Below are 22,138 nucleotides of genomic sequence, written 5' to 3' on the forward strand. Positions count from 1 at the left end.
TTCTATCTATCTATCTATCTATCTATCTATCTATCTATCTATCCATCTATCTAGAGATATATATGCCATGCAATATTTACTTGCATATATAATTGCTATTAAAATAAAAATATCATTGTACATGATAATATTTAAAGCCGATTAATTTGTGTGATAAACAAACCAGTAATAATCTCTATGGAGATGAAACAGAAAATGTAAAATGCTCAAGTCCCACAATGTATCAGAAGCACCACAAAACTCTACGATCTCTCTTCATGTAGATGCTATTGATCCCTTACCTGCCACTGCCTCTGTATACCAACAACTTTTTAAAAGAGTGTGTAAACTGGAGAAAGTTACAACCATTTTTGGCAAGTTTGTCATTCCTGCTCTAGCTGCTTTACTCATGAAATTGCATCCACTAACATGCATGGTACCCTCCTCTCTTGCCTACGCTGCGCGTGGGGAATGAACTAAAGCACATTAACAACTTTGAATTTAGGACAGGTCAAAAGTTTAGTGTCTAGTATAAACAATAATTTAACTATGAAGAGAGAGAGAGAGAGAGAGAGAGAGAGAGAGAGAGAGAGAGAGAGAGAAAGAGAGGGAGAGAGAGAGAAGACGTGGGGAAATAAAACTACATAAGGTAGTCTAATTAAATAACTAGTTAGATCAAGCTTCCACTAAGTTTTGCTTTGGGGTTTAAGAAGGACCTTCAAGGACATACTGTCTTCTGGAGACTGCAGGACAGGAGTACACTCGCAGGAGCGGTAACACCATATGCAACCCTGTGGGAGCCCAAACCAATACAAATGTCAATACAGATGCCTTTGCGAAGTTGGCCACTACATCCTATCCCAAAGCATGGAGCTAGTGCCACTGTTAGGTGCAGGGAAACAGAGAGATGGTGTACCCTCTGACAAGTGTCCACTCCCAGGAGGACACATCTAAGAATATCTTGGGCAACACAAATTAGTCTTGAAGGATTTTTTAAAACAGGTGCAGGCACAAAATTGGTTTGCTAGAGAAAATGAAGATAGATTGAGGAAAAATAAAAATTAATTTAACATTGTTTTTACCTCGATAAAATGTTCAAGTAGATCATAAAGATAGAGATACCAATGTAATGGTGATGAATGATTACAGATGAATGTCTGCCATGTTCATTGATTCCTTATGATATGACAACCCAATCAGAAAGGTGAGGAGTTTTGTCAGTGGATGAACATATCTGTTCTACAAATATGAGGAGCTGAGCTCAAATCCCCAGAATCTATGTAAGAGCTAGTTTATATTTCTAGCATACCTAATCCCAGGACTCCTGTGGAAAGAGGAAAAGCAGACATATGAAGATGATCTGAAGATTACCTGCCACTAACATGAAGATTCAGCAAAAGAACACAATCAAGAAGACCGTGTTTTAGGCAAAGCAGAAGACAAAGGCCAAACACCATCTCTTCTGGACTTCTTCAAGTATGTGTGCATGTGTTCCTATCCACACACATGAAAGTACACATATGCATACATCCCAACACATAATGAATCCTGCATATGACACATATAATCTCAGAAAAATTAACAAAACCTTAAAATTTTGCAAAACTTACTCATTTGTCTTAAAATTTTACATTTATAGTATCAGTAGCATATTCTCATGTAGCTCTTCTTTGATTTTCCTCAAATGAGTCTTTTAAAAAACACTAAAACATAACAACAATATCTTTTGTGTTGTTCCTGTCTAAAAGAACTGTATGGACAAAAATGGAGAAGAGACAGAGGGAAACAAGTTCCAGTGACTGACCCAACTTGGGATCTATCTCAAGAGGAGGCTCCAAGGCCTGATACTATCACTGATGCTACGGTGTGCTTACAGACAGGAGTGTAACAGACCTGCCTTCTGAGAGGCCCAACACACAGCTGACTGAGGCAGATGCAGACACTTACAGGTAACCAATGGACTGAAGTTCGGGACACCTGTGGGTGAATTAGGGAAAGGCTGGAAGAAGCTGAAAAGGAGCTGTACCCCACAGGAAAACCAGCATTCTGAAGTAACCCAGATCCCTGAGATCTCTCAAACATTGAGCCACCAAGAAGGCAGCAGACGAGCTGGTTAGAGACCTTCTGGCACATGTACAGCGGAGAACTACCTGATCTGGCCTCAATGTGAGATGTGCTTAATCCTCAGGAGGCCCCAAGGAGTGGGGAGGCCTAGCAGGGTAGTGGAGACAGCCTTTTGGAAACAGGGGAAAGAAGGAATGGGATAAAGAAATGTGCGAGGGCATCCATGGAGCGGGCAGTAATACCTGTACTGTTAAAAAATAAAAGTAATTAAAATAAATAAATAAATAAAATTAAAAAAATTCAGAACCTACCAAGACTACCCTTTCTTAGTTTGACATAAGGCAAGTGACATCATATGTGTCTTGGTACCTCCATCTAGAGATTCTCACTCTTATCCAGAGAACTGTTTCTTTTCTTTTGACATACAGATTCTTTACTATAATAGAAGATCCAAGATCTGCTACAAGAATCAATAACTATTCAAAGAAGGATTCTGGTAAGTGTGTAGGTCAGGATTTCAAACTCCCAATGACATATGTGAGCATCCTAAAAGTGGTTCAATGTGAAACATTTCAAAGGTATGGTAAACAGACTGCCAAGGCCATACTGAGGCAGCCTGTGTCCTCTGAGGGCTGAGCAGGGGTGAATAAAACAAGCAAGTGAGGTAAATCCTTTATACCGCCCAGGTATGAAATAGAACCTGGGCTTTGGTTTCCCCCAGGGAAGCCCAAGCTTTTTACTTAGAAGCAAATGACATTTGCACCGATAAAAAGTAGCCAAGGGAAAAGCTGAAGATCACAGCAACAGAAACTACCTGTCAATTAACCGATAACTCAGAGAGTGGCATGACCCTGAAATCTGCACCTCTCTCCAGAGTGGCATTTACAGTCCTCCAGCTTACCTCGGAGACGTGCCTGCCACAGAAATAGGATAGAAATATGGCGTCTTTGCGATGTGATAGCTTTGCCTAACTGGAATATGAAACGTGGGACCTAGTATGCAAAAGCTATGGGCAAGTGAATGCGCTGTGCCCAGAACCTTGTGCAGTCTCTGAGATGCACTGTCAGCACCGGAGTGGAGATGCAGACCACAGACCTCCTCCACGCCCTTATCTGGGTGTAGATTTTTCCTATCCTGTACTGTGAGTCTTTGTAAAAGACCAGGGGGATCGTTAGTGTTTTATCAGTTCATACTAACTTCTGGTTTTACCCCAAGATTGACTGGGCTCTTTTACACCCATGAAAGGGTTGTTCCCAGATGTTGACTGAGATAAAAAAAAATAATAAATAATTCTAGCTTTTAAAAAGTAAGCTACACCAAGGCACCAACAAGGCAGCATACAGCAGCTGATATGAGGTTACCCACACATATACAGCAAAGGGCTGCCTGGTCTGGATTCAGTGGGAGAAAATGCACCTAACCCTCAAGAAGTCCCAGGGAGTGAGGAGGTCTGGTGGTGTGGGGATGTGGGGCTGTGGGAGTGTGGGGGTGTGGGGTGTGGGGGTATGGGACTGTTGGGGTGTGGGTGTGTGGGGTGTGGGTGTGGAGGTGTGGGGTGTGGGGGTGTGGGGCTGTGGGGGTGTGGGGCTGTGGGGTTGTGGGGCTGTGGGGGTGTGGGGTGTGGGGTGTAAGTGTGTGAGTGTGTGGGGTGTGGGGCTCTGGGGCTCTGGGGCTGTGGGGCTGTGGGGCTGTGGGGGTGTGGGGGTGTGGTGGTCTGGGGTTGTGTGCGTATGTGGGTGTGTGGGTGTGGGGGTGTGGGGGTGTAGGGTGTGGAGATGTAGGAGTGTGAGGGTGTGGGGCTGTGGGGGTGTGGGGGTGTGGGGGGTGGGTGTGGGTGTGTGGGTGTGTGGGGTGTGGGGCTTTGGGGCTGTGGGGGTGTGAGGGTGTGAGGGTGTGTGGGGTATGGGGGTGTGTTGGTGTGGGGGTGTGGTCATCTGGGGGTGTGTGGGTGTGTGGGTGTGTGGGTGTGTGGGTGTGTGGGTGTGGGGATGTGGGAGTGTGGGGCTGTGGGGCTGTGGGGGTGTGGGGGTGTGGGGTGTGGGTGTGTGGGGTGTGGGGCTGTGGGGTTGTGGGGGTGTGGGGTGTGGGTGTGGGTGTGGGTGTGTGGGTGTGTGGGGTGTGGGGCTGTGGGGCTGTGGGGGTGTAGGGTGTGGGGATGTGGGAGTGTGGGGGTGTGGGGCTGTGGGGGTGTGGGGCTGTGGGGGTATGGGGCTGTGGGGGTGTGGGGGTGTGCGGGTGTGGTGGTCTGGGGTTGTGTGGGTGTGTGGGTGTGGGGGTGTGGGGGTGTGGGGGTGTAGGGTGTGGGGATGTGGGAGTGTGGGAGTGTGGGGCTGTGGGGATGTGGGGGTGTGGGGTGTGGGTGTGGGGGTGTGGGGTGTGGGTGTGGGTGTGTGGGTGTGTGAGGTGTGGGGCTGTGGGGCTGTGGGGGTGTGGGGTGTGGGTGTGGGTGTGGGTGTGTGGGTGTGTGAGGTGTGGGGCTGTGGGGCTGTGGGGGTGTGGGGTGTGGGTGTGGGTGTGGGTGTGTGGGTGTGTGGGGCTGTGGGGCTGTGGGGCTGTGGGGGTGTAGGGTGTGGGGATGTGGGAGTGTGGGGGTGTGGGGCTGTGGGGATGTGGGGCTGTGGGGGTGTGGGGTGTGGGGGTGTGGGGTGTGGGGTGTAGGTGTATGGGTGTGTGGGGTGTGGGGCTGTGGGACTCTGGGGATGTGGGGGTGTGGGGCTGTGGGTGTGTGGGTGGTTGGAGGTGGTGGGGGTTGGGGGTGGGCATATCCTCTTGGAGATGGGGGAGGAGTTATGAGATGAGTAATAGTCAGAGGGAGGATCAGGAGGGGACAATGACTATGGTGTCAAAAAAGGTTAAATATTAATAATTTAAAAAAGGGGGAAGAATAGAAAATTTAATAAAAAATTTTCAATAACTTAATATGAGCTTCATATTTGTCTTAACAGGGAAAAAAGTAAGCTACAGCGAACAGCTTTCTCTGACTTTTTTTTTTTTTCTCATTTGAACTAGGGAGGAATGCTATCTCTTAGGTTCAAAATGACCTGAGTTTCATTTAAAAAAAAAAAAGGCTTGGATTATTATTTCAAGTTTGTGAATAAATGTAGTTTGAATAGAAAATAGGGAAAGTGTGTGGTGGGAGGAGAAGGACAGAGAGAGGTCCCAGGAGGAAGCAAATCATTGATCTATTAGTAATTTAAATTTGCAGGATTTATACATAGTTTTTCCCAGAGCCAGGCCTACAGTTGGCCAGTCTGTTTTGTATGGTTAAAGTAATAAATTCAATTCTCATGTTTCTTCTCTTATGCTAGTTAGATTGCTCTTTACTGAAATCATTTTGTTCCTGAACAAGACTAAGATGCTCAGGTACTAGTACTTCAGCCTTCTCAGGTGAGATGGGAAGAGGTTGAAGGGTACCTGGAAGGGGGCAACAGTTTAAGTATAAATCAAGACCCATTCCTTTAACATGCAGAAGAAGCCCGACTCCCAGGTGCTCTAACACATCCAGGATCACAGAGGCAGTTTGAACCTGCACCCAGAGCAGAAATTGGGGGCTGGCTCTGAACACACTTCTACCACATCCAGAGAAAGCTGGAATCCCAGGTGCTCTGAAATGCTAGGGATCACAGGAGAGGCCACAACATCTGCCCCAAAGCCAGAATAACTGGATCCCCTAGGATCCAGGGACACAGGAACCCTCTGGCAGTTGCAGGGGTTCCAACCAGTTTGAGCTTGTACCGGAGGTGCTGGCTCTGCATCTGCTCTGACAACACCCAGAGGGGGCCTGACTTCCAGGTTCTCTGAAACACCAAGGATCACAGAGGATGCTCCACTAAAGAAGATCAGACACACTCAGGAGCCCTGGAGTTCTGACAAACTAGAGATCACATTTTTGTCAACACCCAACATCACTGGGACCTACACTGGAACCAGGGACACAAACACCAGCTAAAGGTGCTACGTTTAATTATATGATTGTTCTTTTATTATTGCATGTGTACATGTGTATGTGCATATATATGCATTTGTGAAGTATGAGCACATGTGTGTGAAAGGGTGCCCACCTGTGTGTATATGAAGTCCTATGGGGGATGCTAGCTGTCCTCCTCCTCTATCACTTTCTACCTTGTTCATTTTGAAGGGAGGTGTCCAGCCAAACCCGAAAAACATTTTCAGCTAGGCTGGAGCAAGCAAGCCTCAGTGATGCTTCTCCCACCACCTACCTCATTCCTGGGGTTGGAGATGTATGAAGAACTCTAACTCTGATTCTAGAATCGGAAATTCAGTGTTCAGGTTTGCATGCTCACAATCACAAGCCATCTGCCAAGCTCCACATTATCATCGTTTTTTATTCATATGGAAATCATCAAAAGACCACAGATATGTACTTTACAATTAGCAAGAACTTAGAAGATACTATAGTAGGTTTAGACTTTTAGATTTTCAAAACCATTTTACTTTTGTTCAGTGGTTTTGTATCTGGTTTAGTAATTAGTAACCATGGTAAGTTTCTCATGTAAGATCCATGACTTACTAGTCCCAAGTAATTTCCTCTATTTCCAGTAACGAGCATGGTTTTCCCCTCGTGAGTGAAACTAAAATCCAGTTAGACAGCTGGTAGTTACCACCAAGATGTGAGTGCTGCTATACAATCATTAGAGATTTCTTGCCATGCTGGAAATTACTATGGCTAATAAATATCACATCTGGGAAGGGTTATTGGTTGGTTGCTTTCCTTGGCAGCATTCACTATACCATCTTGTGCTATGAAAGAGAGTCCTCGGAGTGGAAGCTGTCAAGTAAGACTTAGCTCCAATCCAGTGTTGGGTGTATATGATTTCTAAGCAATAAGGACACACCTTCAACATATGGAAGGCAAGCAAAGGAAACAGACTATGATGATTTGATAGTCTTATGAATTCCCCTGACCAACAACAAGAAATGGTGCTTTACATGGCTAATACTTGGGCTTAGTAAATTAATCTGTGTCTCCTCTGATAGAAGAATTGTCATGCTAAGTAGAATAACTTGAATGGATATATTAATTATATTATATACTATATACATATTACATATTTACATATATTAGCAGATACCATATAATGAAATATTATATGTTATACACAATAAAATGTCATATATGTATACATATTTTAGACATAATATAACATATATACACAATATATTTATTTTTGATATATTTATATTATATAAATATATTATGCGTGTATACATATATATCTTATATATACTTATATGTTATATGTATATACATATATTATAAATAATATATATGAAACAAAATATATTATCATAACATATTATAAATGCTATATATTATATGTTTGTTAGTGAGAATGAGTATACATACATTATATATATATATATATATATATATATATATATATATATATATATATATATAATGTGATTTTAGATAAATAAAAGCATATGATTACTTATGGCATTTCACTTTTAATTTTTTTCTTCTAGGTCTCCCTGCCTTTTTTATTGATGTCCTCGATCTCTTCTCTATTAAAGTCTTTTCTCCACTCCTATCTGTTGAATACCTTTTTCTTTGAGACTTCTAAAAGTCTTAAAATTTGTCTTGCTCTTTCTGAGGGTAAAAGGCTGCTGGCTTAGGCGATTGACAGCTGTAGCCAGACAGCAGGGGACTAAGTAATGTGGCCTTTGTTCTATATCAGCAGAAACTGCTGTGCTCTAACTTTGAGCCAGCTAGTCAGAAGTCACAAGAAAAAAAAAGGGACATTTAGAAAAGTGATTATAATGTTTATCACTATGTTGTAAAATATTTCCTATGAGTTTGATATGAAGGGAAAAGCAAGAAGTGGGAAAAGGGAAAAACTTCTCCTGAGGGAAGAAAGTTCCTTCTATGCATCTCTCATCAATCTGTCCTCAGTACTTACACATCTTCCAGAACACACGATCACATCTTAAAAAGTTTATCACTAGTTCACACACACACACACAAAAATCAAATCAAAAATTGAAATAGAAGTTCTCAACAGAGAATGCTTCCATGCAGATCCATTAGGAGAAATTATCTGACTACACATCCATCACCTGTCTCAGCTCCACAGGTTCACTGAAGGTTTAAAATCATAACTAAGTTATTAGTGAAGTTTTGTATAGATAAACCCAGTCAATATTTTATCTTCTTTCCTAGCACCTATAAAAATTGTTTTTAGTTCCTTTTGTATGACCTTTGGTTACTTGTTTTATAACCTCATGGGATGTTCTCTGAGTAAGAGAAAGTCTGGTTACCATCTAAGAGCAATTAACATGTGACTCTTAGGAGACTGGCAGATTTCTCACTGCAGTTTAGACTATCAGAAAAGAACCTAATACCGTCTCACTATAAAAGAGTTTAATTATCACTGTTATAATTTTAGGAATTCTTATAGGATTATCAATAAGACTTAAGATGTCATCTGTTTATTTATATAGCATCACTATAAGACAGTACATCTTTGTGGATCTGAAGAGATCTACTTCAAAGGGGTATGCTATTACTAGTGATTCTTATATATGTTCAATAATAAAAGGAAAAGCATATTAATAGCAAAAATCTTTCCTAAAATAAATTCACTTGCAACCTTGCTTAGTAAGGGCAAATTTGTGGCAGACTGTTTAAAAATTCGAAGCAGGCCATCTCAGGGTGATCACCTGCTAGTTATTAACTTGTCCCTTTATGACTCCTGACAGAACCCAAACTATGGCTATGTCTCTTCTGTCCACCAATAGATCATAAACATGTTTATTTACAAATTAGGAATAACTTTAGCAAGGTTAAATAACATCACTTGTGTACCTGCAGATTCTATTATCCCTCAGGGTAACCTGGTCTAGGGACCAGTATTTAGCATTATAATATTTAGCAAAAGACTAAACCTCAACAAAATATAGACAGCTTTTGAGATGAATCATATTTAGGTCATGACTACCTTAACATCTCTGACTAATAATTTTGCTTCTCTAAGTTAGGTTTTTAAATAAATTATAATTAATAAATCCATAGTATTATATATGTCAAAACTCTCTTCTTTATTATTGTTCCAGATGATACTGGCTTAGGCAATAATAGCAGCTGACGATCTGTAGTAGAACTTACTAAATAGAAATCTTCTCCTCAATTAGTAATATGGTTGATGAAGTGATGAAGAAAATAACTTGGAAGAGCCTGATATAGCTAGCTGTCAGCTAAGAGGGTCTGCCAGAGCCTGACAAATACAGAGGTGGATGCTCTCAGTCAACCACTGGACCATAAACTGGGTCCCCAATTAAGGAATTAGAGAAAGGACTGAAGCAGCAGAATGTGTTTGCAACCTCATAGGAATAACAGTTTTATGAAACAATTGGATTTAACAGATATATACAGAACATTTCATTCTAAAACAAGCAAATACATCTTCTTAGTATCTCATGGTACATTCTCCAAAATTGACCATATAATTGGTCACAAAACAACCTTCAACAAGTACAAGAAGATAGAAGTAATCCCATTCACCTGATCAGACCACCATGGCCTAAGGCTGCTGTTCAATAACAGTAAAAACAACAGAAAGCCCTTATACTCATGGAAACCGAACAATGATCTATCCAATGATAACTTGGTCAGGAAAGAAAGAAATTAAAGACTTCCTGGAATTTAATAAAAATATAGACACATCATACCCAGATTTATGGAACATACAAAAAAAGCAGTGCTGAGAGGAAAATTTACAGCACTAAATGCCATGGTTAAGAAACTGGTGAGTTCTTACACTAGCAATTTAACAGGACACCTGAGAGATCTATAACAAAAGAAAGAAAATATACCCAAAAGGAGTAGAAGGCAGGAAATAGTCAAACTCAGAGCTGAAATCAACCAAGTAGAAACAAAGAAAACAATAGAAAAATCAACAAACTCAAAAGCCGGTTCTTTGAGAGAATCAAAAAGAGAGATAAACCTGTAGCTAAACTAATTAAAGGCCCTAGAGGAAGTATTTAAATTCACAAAATCAGAAATGAAAAGAGAGACATAACACCAGGAACTGAGGAAATTAAAAATTTCATCAGGTCCTACTATACAGAACAATATTCATAAAAACTAAAAAATGTAGATGAAATGGATGTTTTTCTAGACAATAGCATACAAAAAGTTAAATCAAGAGCAGGCAAACTATCTAAACAGGCCCATATCCCATAAGAAAATTAAAAAAGTTGTTAAAAACCTCTCACCCCACAAAAAAGCAAAGGCAAAGTGCATTTAGTTTATTTCCTAGGCATTCAATGAAGACATAACAATTAATACTCAAATTATTCAATAGAATTGAAACAAGAAGTCATCCAATCTGAGTCCAAAAGCCTATACTCAACACAACTGGAAAATCTAGAGGAAATGAAAAATTTTCTAGAAAGATCCCAGGTACAAAAGTTAAATCCTTGATCAGATAAACCATTTAAAAAGTCCCATTACCCTTAAAGAAATAAAAGTAGTCATCAAAATCCTCACAGGCAAAAAAAAAAAAAAAAAAAAAAAAAAAAAAAAAAAGAAAGAAAGAAAGAAAGAAAGCACAGGACCAGACAGGTTTAGTGCTGAATTTGATTAAACTTTTCTAAAAGACCTAATACCAATACTCTTAAAACTACTCCACTAAATGGAAAGAGAAGAAACACTACCCAATTCAATCTTCAATGCCACAATTTCACTCATTCCTAAACCACACAAAGACCCTACAAAGAAAGAAACTTTAGGCTAATTTCCCTCATGAACATTGAAGAGAAAATACTCAATAAAATTCTTGCAAATCGAGTTCAAGAACACATCAAAATGATCATTCACCAATGATCAAGTAGGCTTTATTCCAGAGATGCAAGGATGGTTCAATATATGAAAATCTGTCAACATAATCTATTATATAAACAAACTCAAAAAAAAACAAACAATTATTTTTTTAGATGCCAAAAAAGCATTTGACAAAATTGAACACCCCTTTATTTTAAAAGTATTGGAAAGATTAGGAACTCAAGGCCCATACTTAAACATAGTGAAATCAACATACAGCAAGCCAATAGCAAACATCAAACTAAATGGTGAGAAACTTGAAGCAATCCCTTTAAAATCAGGGGCTAGACAAAACTGCCCACTCTCTTCCTACCTATTGAATATAGTGCTGGAAATTTTAGCCAGAACAATAAGACATCAAAAAGAGGTCAAACAAATACAAATTGGAAAGGCAAAATTCAAAATATCACTATTTCCAGATGATATGATAGTATAGTTAAGTGACCCCCCAAAATATCACCAGAGAACTCATACAGCTGAAAAACAACTTCAGCAAAGTAGTTGAATATAAAATTAATTTGAACAAATCAATAACCTCCTTTTACTCAAAAGATAAACAGCCTGAGATAGAATTTAAAGAATCAACACCCTTTATAATAGGCACAAAAAATATAAAATACCTTGGTGTGACCCTAACCAAGCAAATGAAGGATTTGTATGACAAAATATGCAAGTATCTGAAAAGGAAATTGAATAAGATCTCAGAAAATAGAAAGATCTCCCATGCTCATGTATTAGAAGGCTCAACATAGTAAAAATAGCCATCTTGCCTAAAACAATATACAGATTCAATGCAATACCTATCAAAATTCCAATTCAATTCTTTGTAGAGTTATAAAGAGCAATTTGCAAACTCATTTGTAATAATAAAAAACCTTGGATAGCAAAAACTATTCTCAACAATAAAAAAACTTCCAGAAGAATCACCATCCCTGACATCAGGCTGTATTCCAGTTCAATTGTCATAAAAACTGCATGGTATGGGTACAGAAACAGACAGATAGATCAATGGAATAGAATTGAAGACCCACAAATGAACCCCCACACCTATGTTCATTAGATCTTTGACAAAGGAGCTAACGACATTCAAATGAAAAAGGACAGTATAGTCAACAAATGGTGCTGGATCAACTGGCAGTCATCATGCAGAAGAATGCAAATAGATCCTTTCTTATATCCTTATGCAAAGGTCAAGTCTAAGTGGATCAAAGACCTTCACATAAAACCGTGTAAACAGAAAGTAATAGAACACAAAGTAGGGAAGAGCTTAGAACACATAAGCATAGGGGAAAATTTCTGAACAGAACACCAATGATTTATGCTCTAAGATTAAGAATCAAATGGGACCTCATGAAATTGCAAAGCTTCTTTAAGGTCAAGGACAGTATCAAATGACAAAACAGTACCAACAGATTGGGAACAGATCTTTACCAATCCTACATTTGATACAGGGCTAGTATCTAGTATATATACAAAGAACTCAAGAAGTTAGACTCTAGAGAATCAAATAATCCTGTTTAAAATGGGGTGCAGAGCTAAACAAAGAATTCTCAACTGAGGAATATCAAATAGTCAAGAAGCACCCAAAGAAGCATTCAACATCACTAGTCATCAGGCAAATGCAAATCAAAACTTCCTTGAGATTTTAGCTCACACCAGTCAGAATGGCTAAGATAAAAACTCAGGTGACATCACATGCTGGCAAGGATGTGAAGAAAAAGGAACACTATTCCATTGCTGGTAGGGTTGTAAGCTGGTACAGCCACTCCAGAAATCAGTTTGGCAGTTCCTCAGAAAACTGGACCTGGTACTACATGAGAACCTAACTATACCAATCTGGAGTATATACCTAAAAGATGCCCCAACATCTAACAAGGAGACATTATCCACCATGTTCATATTAGCTTTATTTATAATAGTCAGAAGCTGGAAAGAACCCAAATGCCCTTAAGTAGTGGAATGGATAGTGTAATTGTGGTACATTTACTCAATGGAGTACTACTCAGCTATTAAGAACAACGACTTCATGAAATTCCTTGGCAAATGTATGGCCTTTAAGCTTTTATCCTCAGTGAGGTAACCCAGTTACAAAAAAAAACTCATGGTATGTACTCACTGATAGGCAGATACTAGCCCCAAAATCTCAGAATATCCAAGAAACCATTTATAGAAATTATAAAGCTGGGCCAGAAGGTGGATGCCTCAGTCCTTCTTAGAAGAAAGAACGTGTTCTGTTTCTTTATGTGTTATGGGATTATTTAGATGGTTTACTTGGTCCTGGTTTAACTTTAGGATCTTGTATCTGTCTAGGAATACATCCATTTCTTCCAGATTTTCCAACTTTGTGGAGTATAGGTTTTTGTAGTAGGATCTGATGATTTCTTGAATTTCCTCAGTTTCAGTTGTTATGTCACCACTTTCCTTTCTGATTTTGTTAATTAGGATACTCTCTCTTTGCCCTCTAGTTAGTCTGGCTAGGGGTATATCAATCTTGTTGATTTTCTCAAAAACCAGCTCTTGGTTTTGTTGATTCTTTTGATTGTTTTTTTTTTTTTTTTTTGTTTCTATTTGGTCTATTTCTGCCCTGATTTTGATTATTTCTTGCCGTCTACTCTTCTTGGGTGTATCTGCTTCCTTTTGTTCTAGGGCTTTTAGCTGTGCTGTCAAGTTGCTGATGTATGCTCTCTCCAGTTTTTTTTTTTTTGGAAGCACTTAGGGCTATGAGTTTTCCTCTCAGTACTGCTTTCATTGCATCCCATATATTTGGGTATGTTGTGTTTTCGTTTTCATTAAATTCTAGAAAATCCTTAATTTCTTTCCTTATTTCTTCTTTGACCCAGCTATCATTTAACAGAGCATTGTCTAGTTTCCATGTGTAAGTGGGCTTTTTGTTGTCTTTGTTGTTGTTAAAGACTAGCCTTAGACCATGGTCATCTGAGAGGATGCATGGGAGTATTTCAATCTTCTTATATTGGTTGAGGCTCGTTCTTTGTCCAATTATGTGGTCATATTTTTGAGAAGGTGCCATGGGGTGCTGAGAAGGTGTGTTCTTTTACTTTTGGATGCTATGTTCTGTAGATATCTATTAATTCTAGTTGGTTCAAAGTCTCTGCTAGTTTTACAGTGTCCTTGTTCAGTTTCTGTTTCCATGATCTGTCCATTGCTGAGAGTGGGGTATTAAAGTCTCCCACTATTATTGTGTGGGGAGAAATGTGTTTTTTGAGCTTTAGTAGAGTTTCTTTTATGAATGTGGGTGCTTTTTATTTGGAGCATATATGTTAAGGATTGAGAGTTCCTCCTGACAGATTTCCCTGGCAATGAGTAAAAAGTGTCCTTCCTTATTATTTGATAACTTTTGGTTGGAAATTTACTTTATTCGTTATTAGAATGGCCACTCCAGCTTGCTTCTTGGGGCTGTTTGCTTGGAAGTTTTTTTCGACACCCTTTTACTCTGAGATAGTGTCTGTCTTTGTCTCTGAGATGAGTTTCCCGTATACAGCAAAATGCTGGATTTTGTTTATGTATCCAGTCTGATAGCCTATGTCTCTTTATTGGGGAGTTGAGTCCATTTATGTTAACAGATATCAAGGAATAGTTGTTTGTGTTTCATGCTATTATTGCTTTTGTAGGTTGAGTTGTGTCTGTGTCTTTTTCTTCTTTTAGTTTTCTTGCTTAGGAGTTTTTTTGTTTTTACTAGGATGTAGTTCCCCTCATTGTATTGGGTTTTCCACCTATAATTCATTGTAAATAGACCCTTTCTTATCTCCTTGTACAAAGCTCAAGTGTAAGTGGATCAAAGATCTCCACATTAAACCAGATACACTGAAACTATTAGATGAGAAAGTAGGGAAAACCTTAGAACACATAGGCACAGGAGAAAATTTTCTGAACAAAACACCAATGGCTCAAGCTCTAAGGTCAAAGATTAACAAATGGGACTTAATGAGATTGCAAAGTTTCTGTTAGGCTAAGGACATTGTCAAGAAAACAAAAAGGCAGCCAACAGAATGGGAAAAGATCTTTACCAACTCCACATCAGATAGAGGCCTAATATCCAAGGTATACAAAGAACTCTGTAGAGAGCCGTTTGTGCCGCACGCAAACATGGCGCTGGCTTCCCGCCGAGGACTCAGCAAACAGAGCTGTTGCCCAGCCAAGAGACTAAGAGCGCATGCGCCACATATGTCATAGCCCGCTCTTGGGGCATACTAATGAGCTACTGGAGAGTGCACCAATCAGGTAGTGACATGAGTCTCCTGGGCATATATAAGCAATGCATTTATCTCCCACAGGGAGATCCCCTGCTCAGAGTATTGTACAATAAAGGTTGTTCCCAGAAGAATCCTGTTGTTGCACGCCTATTCCTTCTGGCGGGACGTGGGGCGCGTGACAAATGGTGCCGAAATCCCGGGAGCGCCAAGGGGACCCTTCACTTCACTGAAGTGGATTCAGAATTGCGAAAAGGTAAATGGTAAGCCCCGAGAGACATGTCCCTCTTTGGATTTTTCGGGGTGCCAAAAGAGCATGCCAAAAATTTAGGCATGTCTCTTCTTGGATTTTCTCCAGAAGTAGAAGGGTTATTAATTGCATTTGTGGTAACTGTTGTAGCGTTACTGTTGTGGAAGTTATCTAGACAGAAAGTTATCACGCAGCACAAAGAGGGTGGGTCAGAAACGGAGCTTAATAAAAAAGAGAGCGCACAAGAAAAAAGTAAAAGAGGTAGGCTCCGAGAGGCATGTTCAAAACAAGTCAGAAACAGAGGGAATTCAAAGGCAGAAAGACCGCCGGGAGAAGAGAGGATTGTGCCCCGGGAAACGAAGTACAAGTTTCCCGGAGAGGAAAAATGGGGTACAGAACTAAACAAAACGTTCTCAATTGAGGAATATTGAATGGCTGAGAAACATCTGAGGAAGTGCTAGACATCCTTAGCCCTCAGGGAAATGCAAATCAAAACAATCCTGACATTCCACCTCACACCAGTCAGATTGGCCAAGATCCAAAACTCAGATGATAGCAGATGCTGGCGAGGTTTCGGAGAAAGAGGAACACTTCTCCACTGTTGGTGGGGTTGTAAACTGATACAACCACTCTGGAAATCAGTCTGGCGATACCTCAGAAAATTAGACATAATACTACCCAAAGACCCATCTATTCCACTTCTGGGAATATACCCCAGAGACACTTTAATATACAACAAAGATACATGTACCACAATGTTCATAGCAGCTCTATTTATAATAGCCAGAAGCTGGAAAGAACCCAGATGTCCTTCAGTAGATGAATGGAAACAAAAATTGTGGTACATTTACACAATGAAATACTACTCAGCCACCAGAAACAATGATTTAACCAAATTCTTAAGAAAATGGCTGCATCTAGAGAATACCATCCTGGGTTAGATAACCCAGTCACAAAAAAACAGACATAATATGCAGTCACTGATAGTGGGATGCTAACCCCAGCGGCTCGCACTGCCCCTGAAACAACTCACAGACTGTGTGAAGTCCAAGAAAAAAAGAAAAGAAAAAAAAAAAAGTCATGCTCAATCCTTACACTCCAAGAACATATTGACAACTCCGGGTTACACCCTATATTACATATACTTTTTGCTCATTGTAAACAAAAAAAAGAAAGCCAAGCATCGACACAGTCATATTTGTATACATTTATGCAAAAATGTTTAAAATTTTATCTTTGTTTTTTTAAAATAAAGTCTAAAAAAAAAAAGAAAAAAAAAGAAAAAAAAAAAAAAAAGAAACGACTTTATGATATTCCTAGGAACATGGATGCATCTAAAGAATACCTTCCTGAGTGAAGTAACCCGGTAACAAAAGAACAGACATAATAATATCTAGTCACTGATAATTGGATACTAAGCCCAGGAAGCTCTGAACAGCCTAGAAACAACTCACAGACCATACGAAGCTCAAGAAAAACAAAGGCCAAAAAGTGAAAGCCTTAGTTCTTCTTAGGAAAATAAATAAATGTATAACACTCTTTCAGAGCATGGTACACCTCGACCTTAAACCCCTAATAATCCAAGAGCTAAGAATATAGCCTTGTGACAATTTTTGGTATTCAAAGATCATTATGCTTAATCTATACTAACCAAGAAAACTGACTGTTTTCATGTTATGTTCTGTCCTACATGTACTATATGCTTATGGTAACTAGTGGGATTTCAATGCATGTTACCAAACCTCTAAAAGATTTAAGTACTGACAAAAATATATTCATATAGTGCTGTGCCAAAATGGTTAAAAAAAAAAAAAAAGAAAACTAATATGGACCAGAAGACAGAGTTGTGCATCCTTCATGATTCTTAGAAGGCAGTTCTGGGTGTGCACGAGAGAAGATAGAAGGTATTTGTCTTTCTAAATCCACTTTCTTTTGCTTAGCATGATGATTTCCAGTTCCATCCGTTTGAAACTGCCATCATTTCATTCTTATTTACAGCTTACCCACACTCCACTCTGCATATAGACATCATAGACTAAAAAATAAAACATTTATGTTTTTGTTGATGGGCAACTAGGCTGGGTCTGTATTTCTGTGTTGTGAATAATGCAGCAATAAATATGGGTGTCCAAGTTAAAAAAAAAAAAAGAAAAAAAAAAGAAATATTGGCTTAATCTGGACTTCCTACATTCTGTGATACATGATACCCTGAGTATGGTATAGAGATGCCAAATAAAAAATGTTTGCTATCTTAAAAAAAAAAAAAAAGAAAGAAAGAACAAAACACTCTTGGGAGGAAATAATGTGACAAATAGAAGAGCAAGGATTTGAGAAGAAATCATCCAGAGACAGCTTCACCAGAACTATTCCATATGCAGCCACTAAACCCAAGCACTATTGCTGATGTCAAGTAGTGCTTACTGGCAGGATTCTGATATGGATGCCTTCTTGGGGGCTCTGCCAGAGCCATACTGATACAGAGGAGGAAACTCACAGCTAACCCTTGGACTGAACATGTGAACCCTAATCAAGGAGCTAGAGATAGGACTGAAGGACCCGAAAGTCTCTGCAACCCCATGGGAAGAAGAAAATGATCAACTAATCAAACCCACTACATCTCACAGGAACTAAAACACCAACCAATGAGTTTGTATGGAGAGACCCATTGCTCTAGTATCATATGCAGAAGAGGATAGCACCCTCTGGCGTCAATCTGAGGAGAGAGCTTTGGTTCAATGAAGGCTTGTTTTCCCAGTTAGGGGAATTCCAAGGCAATGAGAAGGGAGAGGTCATTGAGAGAGGAAGTACCTTAATGGAGGCAATGGGAAGTAGTATGGGATTGGAGGAATATGAATAACATCTGATATGTAATTACAGAGAATATTCTAAAAAAAAAAAAGAATGGATTGATTTGCATTTTTCTACATGCTGACTGTCAGTTTTACTAGCACCATCTGAAAAGCACCTAATAAAATATTGAAGTTCCTAGTCATCAGGACATGCAAATCAAAACAACCATGAGATTTCCCCCTCACACCTGCCAGAATGGCTAAGATCACAAACTTAGGTGACAACAGAACCTGGTGAGGATGTGAAGAAAGAGAAACATTCCTCCATTGTGTGTGTGGGATTCACTGTGGAAATCAGTCTGGCTGTTCCTTTGAAAATTGGATATATTGCTATCTGAGGTTCCATCTATACCACTCCTAGGCATATGCTCAAATGCTCCAACATCTAACAAGGACACATGCTCCAAATGATTCATAGCAGCCACAAGTATATTAGCTAGAAGTAGGAAAGAACCCAGATGTTTTTCAACAGAGGAATAGATATAGAAACTGTGGTACATTTACACAGTGGAGTACTACACAGCTATTAAAATCAATGACTTGAAGATATCTTTGAGCAAATTGATGGAACTAGAAAATATCATCCTGAATGAGGTTACCCATATACAAAAGAACACACATGGCATGCACTCTCTGATAATTGAGCATTAACCAAAGTCTTGGAATACCCAATACACAATTCACAAACTATCTGAAACTGAAAAGATAAATGAAGACCAAAATGTGAATGTTTCATTTCTTCTTAGAAGGGAGAACAAAACATTCATGGGAAGAAATATGGAGACTAAATATAAATCAGAGACATAAGGAAAGGCCAAATAGAGACTATCCTACCTGTGAATCCATCCCTTACACAGATACCACACCCGGACACTATTGCAGATGCCAAGAAATGCTTGTTGTCAGGAGCCTGATACAACTGTCTCCTGAGAGAATCTGCCAGAGAATGACAAATACAGAGGTGGAAGCTCACCGCTAACCATTGCACTGAATACAGGGTTCCCAATGGAGGATTTAGCGACTCTGCCAGTCATACAGATACAGTTGAGGATGCTTGTAGCTAACCATCTGACTGAACATGGAGACCCCAACAGAGGAGCTAGAGAAAGGACTGAAGGAGATGAAAGGGTCTGCAACCCCATGGAAGGACAGCATTATCAAACAACTATAGCCTCCAGAGCTTCCAGGGACTAAAACACCAACCAATGAGCACACATGGAGAGACATATGGCTCCAGTTGTATATGTAGCAGAGGATAGCATTCTCTGGCATCAGTGGGAGAAGAGACCTTTGATCCAGTGAAGGCTACTTTTCCCAGTGTATGGAAATTCTAAGGTGCTGGGGTGGAAGAGGGTGATTAGGAGAGGGAGCACTTAAATCAGAGAAGAAAAAGGGGGAGGAGAGGAACAGGGTTAGGGGGAAGGGAATAATATTTGAAATGTTAGTACAGTGAATATCTAGTAAAATATTTAATTAAAATGGAAACAAACACATGCATACAAAAGTAAATGAGTTAATATATCACTATATCAATGTAAAGGCAAAGGTTTAAGTATTATATATTGGATATTTCCCTCTTTTATTGAAAATCTTTATTATTTGCTTAGGATTAGCCCCATTTTCTTTCTTTTTCACTTATTAATTTTCAATGTTAAGCTACATTGATCTAGATGTTACTTGTTGAAATTGTGATCATCTTGGCCCATATAACACTTTTTTAGGTTGAAGTATTACAATGGATATGTGATAAACGTTGGAAGGACCTGAACATGACACACCCCTATACATACTGGTCAAACACTGATTGTCTTCATGAAGATGCCAATGAAGAATGTTTTTGTTTGGCTTTTGGAATGGTTTGCATTCACATAACATGCAAAGAGTAAATGTTCTCAACATTTCAATTACTTACTGCAGTTCTTTTCTCTGGAAGACACAGAGTTAACACCCAAGGACTTGGAGAGTTCCATGAATAGCAAAGATGCGTACCCAGTTCCTATTGTCAGATCTAACTGCCAGCTACTTCCTACCACTTTCATTTTCATTCCTTCTTATCATTGTTAACTCAGACTGAAACCACAACTCAGGCTCAGCCTTGGAAAAGCAGTTTCATCATTGCTCTGTATCTTTCTATTTGGAGAAACAAATGCATTTGTTATCTAGGGGGCATGGTGACTGTGATTGGAACTGCCTGTCACACATGTGAATGTACGGACCTGAGTGTGACTGCTTAACTCTTGTGTTCTCTCTAAGTCATCTGAGAAAGGAAGGCCCTGTGGGTAGTTACAAACAGAGAATATTACCAGAAACTAATTAAATTCAGGGGTGGAAGTATCTCTCATGACTTGCTTTATTATGTGAATAGAATGTGGGAAGTATAAGAGAATCAGAGATACTTGAGGAAATGTAGGATTATGCTTCTGTCTCCATTCCCACACTTTCTTACTAGCTTCATGTTCTTCTTTAGTGCTCATATTGCCTATAGTCAGATGGTTTACTCAGAACCTTCATTTGAAATAGGCAAGAATATTTTCATCGCATTTCAAGATTCTTATCACAGCGATTGTCGGTTAAGGATTTGTAAGCAAAGCATAGACCCCAGTGAAATTGAAGGGGAAAGTCAGATCATAAGTAATATTAAAATAAGAGTTTGAAGATAAGATTCATCTTAAAATTACCATATCAATTAAATGACACTTCATAGTAGAAATCTCAGAGATCAACATCAGAATCCTTTGTTAAACAGTAATAATCATATTATCACATCTTACCACTTAAACCCTGTAAATTAAGTTCATTGTCCTCATTGACACTGTGTAAACTTCTGCAGAAACTTTAGTGCTGAGCATCGGTGACTCTAAATGTATAGTCCTGACTACATAGGACATTTATTTTATCACACTCACACCAAGTCTTGGAGAACATTGTCGAAGAGGCTGTGGAAGAATGCTGTGAAACCGTGTCATGGCATAGTAACTGGTGTCCTGAAATCACAACTGTGATAAACTGCCCAAGATGAAAGCCAGACAAAATTCCAGGACAGACTGAGCTGAAGATAATGAGGCTTTAACCTCCACATGAGGAGCCGCTAGCCCTTGGTAGCTACCAGAGAAGAGACAATTATTATTTGCTTAGCAAATGACAACTGGTTGCCAACAATCTAGTGGCTTGCCACATTCCAATGCATATGTGAACTGCACTGGTTATACTTAGAGTTATTTAAAATAACAGAACATCAGGCTTCAAGTTAGTGCATTGGGGAAAAACTAAGGTTAATAAGAAGGGGAAAATAAGACTTGGATATGATTATCTCACCGTGTGTCTGTATATTCTTCAACACAAAGACTTCATTGAAGGCTTTGGAGAAAAACTCTGCCTTTCAGGAATCTGTGCTCCAGCCCAGGAATTAGGTGCATATAATAATGCACAAAAATTGTCACATATATACCTCTTCATTTCAGTGATAAATATTTCAGTGGTCCCTCCTTATTCTCACAGCACCGTTCTAAGCTAAAAGAAAAACGCTTGCAGTGGTCTTACCCCTGCCAATGCCAGCTGCTTCCTGCAGCTCTAGCCTCTTCAGTTCATGATTTCCCAGGTGTAATGCATCCCTGAGGCCTCAGGTTATTAGTATTGATAATTTACCTACTATGAATCTCTTTTCTCGGCTCCTCTTTTAACTTCATTTTACAAAGCCTAGGTAGTTATTGCTCTCTCCATAAAGACTGCAATGACCTCTCAGACTTTCTCATGCATATCCATAGGTGTGTTTTTCTTGACCAGTTCAAATCCTCTTTTGTTTTTGACTAATCATTTTATCTGTTTACGTTTTGAAATCTATCCCCCTTTCCTGTTAGCCCACCACCAGTCCCCCATCCCATTTCCTCTCTTCCCCCTCCTCCTTGCTTTTATGAAGATGCTCCTCCACCCACTCATCCACTCC

The sequence above is a fragment of the Micromys minutus genome (assembly GCF_963924665.1).
Source record: "Micromys minutus genome assembly, chromosome: 2".
Taxonomy (NCBI): Eukaryota; Metazoa; Chordata; class Mammalia; order Rodentia; family Muridae; genus Micromys; species Micromys minutus.